The sequence below is a fragment of the Borostomias antarcticus genome, assembly GCF_949987555.1.
Source record: "Borostomias antarcticus genome assembly, chromosome: 1".
Classification (NCBI taxonomy): domain Eukaryota; kingdom Metazoa; phylum Chordata; class Actinopteri; order Stomiiformes; family Stomiidae; genus Borostomias; species Borostomias antarcticus.
In genome coordinates, this window is record NC_140234.1 from 5,523,840 (window position 1) to 5,529,029 (window position 5,190).

The following is a 5,190-nucleotide window of genomic DNA, read 5'->3' on the forward strand; positions in this document are numbered from 1 at the left end:
TGAGCCCAGGGGAGGGTTACTGTTCTTTTTAATTTGAGTCCAGGGGAGGGTCATATAGCTACACATTTGAATCGAAAACAGAATAGTTTATTCATCTTTTCGGAATTCAGCAAGCTGTTTTGTATGACCATGTTGAGGGGAGCGCGTGAAGCGAACATACCGACATGCGGTCTGTTTTCAGTGAATTTCTCTGTTGCTGGTCGTTGCTGCGTGCGTTCACTTCTTTTATTCGCTGGTGATATTAAGTGGAGAGCATGGCCGTATAACGTAATTCATAAGCAAATCTAGAGGCCACCACCTGTGCTGACTCAAAAAAAAAAAAGCTGATGTGACCGGTTTGGTCTTGTACGCATGTGTTTCTGCATTGTGTATGTTGGCTTTTGGCGTTCTTCTGTTGCTCTGCGTTGTGTAATTCTTTGTAAGCCTTGATAAGAGTTGCAGCACCATCTAATTATGAACCACGATGTTGATGGCCTTCTTTGTTGTGATAGTATTGATAAAATCACCCCAACACGGGATTGGAAGCGGCGACAGATGATAGATTTATTGTACAAAGATACAATCACATGGAACACTGGGATGTTTCCCTCGTCTCTCTCTCTCCCTGCTTCTCTGGGATGTTTCCCTCGTCTCTCTCTCTCCCTGCTTCTCTGGGATGTTTCCCTCGTCTCTCTCTCTCCCTGCTTCTCTGGGATGTTTCCCTCGTCTCTCTCTCCCTGCTTCACTGGGATGTTTCCCTCGTCTCTCTCTCTCCCTGCTTCTCTGGGATGTTTCCCTCGTCTCTCTCTCTCCCTGCTTCTCTGGGATGTTTCCCTCGTCTCTCTCTCTCCCTGCTTCTCTGGGATGTTTCCCTCGTCTCTCTCTCTCCCTGCTTCTCTGGGATGTTTCCCTCGTCTCTCTCTCCCTGCTTCACTGGGATGTTTCCCTAGTCTCTCTCTCTCCCTGCTTCTCTGGGATGTTTCCCTAGTCTCTCTCTCTCTCTCCCTGCTTCTCTGGGATGTTTCCCTCGTCTCTCTCTCCCTGCTTCTCTGGGATGTTTCCCTAGTCTCTCTCTCTCCCTGCTTCTCTGGGATGTTTCCCTCGTCTCTCTCTCTCCCTGCTTCTCTACTGGCTGCGGCTGTGGCGCGAAGTCAAGGTCTTAGATTTCCCTCCCCGCATGGTGTTATCAGCGGGCCTGCCTGCTGGGAGCAGCGAATCTGTCCGTCCGAGTTGCCTACCGTTTCCAAAAGTCTCAAGGTTTGGTTGAGACGTTAAATAGTGCTCTCTCGGCCCAGCCCCCACGCCTAAGCCTGCCCGTTTAGATGAAGCTAGATTGGTGGAGGAGTGACCATACAGATGTGTCGCCTGTCACCCTAACATGATATCTTAATCACCATTGGTTGTCAGTCTAGGTTGTGTCTGTTTACAGTGTCCCATAGAGATGTCATTAATACCCCAGAGGAGAGGCCCCCCCTGTGGCCTAAGTGTGACCTCTTTGACACCCACTACCCTGAACGGCCACAGCAGCATCAGCTGTCTCCTTCTATCCCTTCCACTGCACATTCCAGACTGTTTACATGAGCACAAAAACACACAAACAAGCATTACATTGACTTTAAGACTGTCGACTTTTACCTATATTCTTCAATCCCTCCTGTGATTCTATACAATCGTACAGAATCATACCAATCTAGATAAAATGTCACACAGAGATACATAGGGAAATAAACACATGCATCCTTCTTTCTCCAATGTTGCCTGACCACGTAACACGGACCGGCTGGCTTAAGATCCTCTGTACCTGGAACCATCCTCAAAGATAACAACACTCAATATAACAAAACAAAACACCCCACCCCATGCATCATTTATTGAAAAACACACCCCTAAAAGCAAAGCAAAAACAAAGTTGACCGAAATAACATATCGGAACCTAGCATTCAGACAGGCACAACAAATTAAGCATTACTGCAATCAAATCATAATCTGGGTAGAGAGACGTAGTCTCTCGCCCTGGGCCCCTCCTGACCCTGCGGACCTGATAGCGGCGGCGCGCCTCACTGGTGCAAGCCTGAATCCGGATTCCAAGCCCACACCAGCAGCCACGCCCAACACTACCATCCCCACGGGTCCGGCCATCTCTAATAATAAGAACAGTAAAGGATTTCCCTGCAACTATTCGAACCCGGCCCCCTGGGTGAGGAACAGCGCTGATATGGAGAGAGTCAGTCCTAACCCTGATCTTATCAATGAAATTTGATCTGAAACTTCAAAACGTTATGAATGACAGTTAGCTTTACCCGTCCACTGATTGGTCAGATAAACTGTCCTGTAATGTCCCTGCTTCAGCTCTAATGAATATGTCTCAACTGCAACCTGAGGATTCACCCTTACAGTATAACTCTGCTTAACACACTTGACCACTATTGGCATGACCACTCCCTACAACCTGTGGATGAAAGGATGTGATTAGAGTGAGTGTCAGTGAACTGTGTGAAAGTGTCCCGTCTTCCACCCGAGGTAGCGCTGTCTGTCCCCTCGAGGTGCTGCACGTGATCACTCACGTCCAGAGTAAACCGGAAGGCCTTCTCCAACTCCATCTGTGGTACAGGAAACAAAAAGGAACTATCACAGTATCAGACGTTCTACAAGGTATATTGGTTATAATGCCCTGATGAAAGATGAAAATAAAGGATTAATTATCATGAAACACTGTCAGACTTTGGCTTGTCGGCTCAGGATCTACGCTCTTACTAAGGCCCTAACACTAATTTCTGTCCCTTTCAGCAGAACTACAGTCATTGAACAGTGGCACATATTGGGATATTTCAGAGAATGCCCCAAAATGCGTTCTTCACCCCGAGTTTGCCCTCATGCCTAAGACGCATGATTCTTTAGCTCAAGGGCTCTGTTCGAACAACACTGCCATCGTTGTCCCTGACTTTTGGAGTGTTAGGCCACTGATGTTATTTGATGATAGTCTACGTCCTGAGTTCCCTGAGAGTGTCTCAACCTGAGTGTCATGACCTGTGGTGCCTTTAATCTTCAGAGGGCGGTGGTTCAACCACCTTGCATTGGCTAGCATGAATCCAATTTGGTTTGGCTGCTACCTTGACTGTAGTGTTGGTGATGAGCAATACCTGGTGCGGCCCATCCCACTGTGCGTCTAATATCTCGCTTTGATCTTTTTGATCATGACGTACTGGCCTGGGATCAGAGTGTGCCCTCCTTCTGGGACATCACTCCATGCCATACGCACTTGGAGATGAGCTCTGGCTAGTGCCACGCTCAACCTCTCACAGTAACCGATCAATGAGTCACTTGTGAGATGAATGTCTGCTTTTCTGAGGTCGATGGCTCTGGGGAGTGACATTGGTCTCCCACAGACGACCTTGAACGGACTGAGGCCCGTTTCTCTGTTGTGTGTTGCTCGAATGGAGCAAAGAACGATGTTCAAAGCGTCTGGCCAAGGCACACCCTCCTGGTGATACTTGGTGAGCCTCTCCTTGATGACGCGATTCATGCGTTCTATCTGACCACTGCTCTGGGGATGATAGGGGCAGTGGAGTGATGGTATCAATCTGATAAGGTGGAGACGTTTGGACTTGTGACAGATGTTTTGGACTGGGTTCTTGATTTCGGGCCGCATTCTGGCCTGCTTGGTCCGCCAAAGCGTTCCCTCGGCTGTCAGCGGTATCACCACGCGTGTGGCCCTTGACCTTCAGCACCGTCAGTTCTTGTGGGAGGCGGATCGCCTCAATCAGTTCTCCATCGATGGTGAAGGCTGTCCACGGCTGCACCTCCTCTGCCAGAGGCACACTGTAGAAGCCTTGTGTCATGTCTATGACGGTGAACCATTTGTGCTCTGGGTCTAGGGCACTGAAGATGGTGGACGGGTCCGCCACTAGGGGCGCCAATTTGTCCACGTACTCGTTTGTCACTCTGTAGTCCACGCAGAGGCGCCATTCTCCCGAAGGTTTCAAGACCGGCCATGCCGGGCTGTTGGAGGCGCTGCGGGCTTTCTTAAGGACTCCCCGTTCTTCAAAGATTTTGAGGAGTCGTTTGATCCCCTTGATTGCTTGGGGAGAGAGTGGATATTGATGAGTGCATGGTGGCGGACTGCCTGTGTAGGTGACCGGGTCCATTTTCAGAAGTCCACAATCATTTTTGTCTTTTGCCCATATGGGATGCCGGGTTAGGTCCGGTTTAGTCACTCGTCTCAGTTTTGTGAGTCTGATTTTTCCCCCTTGGAATTCAGGAGATGAGTTAATTTAAGTCAGGACGTCAAGTCCTAAGAGAGGATCTCCTACGAGCCCCACCCAGATTGATGTTTGGAACTTGTGTTGTAACCGGAGGGGGCCTTTGACCCTAGGGAAGTATGTTCCCATTGGAGCGGGAGTCAAGAGAGATTCTGGAGGGGGGGGCGGAGTAGCCCCCCCCCCCCCCCCCCCCGAAGCAGAGCCGGAGACTGATGGGTGTGTGGGCTGCCGACAGAAAGAGCTCAAGGTGACAGACAGCTCAGAGAGAAGCTCAGTTTGTGTTGAGTTTGTTGGTTCTCGGAGTCCTTTAGTATCTGTTGAAAGGGAGAGCAAGGCCCTTTTGATTCTGTCGCACGTCAATGGTAAGACCTGCTCTTGGGCCTGTACTGCCCCTGTAATCTCTCCTCTGTCTCTCGTGATTGTTAGTATGGCAGCTTCAGGTCAGCCTGCCCTCTCGATAACTCTGTCGTTTCCAATTTAGTTACAAGCTCCTGTTTTGCTTCCTTTAAGCATGTGATGCGGGCTTTCAAATCCTGTCTCATTCTTTCTGACTGGATTTTCTCCATCTGAGACTCAGATTCTGATCTGCTAAGAATCAGGGAAAACCATTGCAGGCGTTCATTTGAGTCTCCGGGGAGACGAGTAGTCTTCCCCCAGGCCCTTTTGATGTCGGGTAAGGGCCATCCCCCCTCCCCCTCTGCTTGAATATCATATTTAGCCACCACCTCATCCTGTAACTTGATTAAGTTAAGCCTTTCCCAGATAGCCTGTGACATATTGTTACTTATTTCCCTTAAAGTGACATTGGGCGTTCTGTGTCACCTTTCTCTTGTCATTTTGGGGGGTGCTGGGCTCCCCCGCAGCATCCGAATCTGGGATCTGCTTAGGTGGACTGGGAGACATTATGGGACAGAATGTTGTGCCAAGTCCTTTAAGGAAATAAAGATGTTGA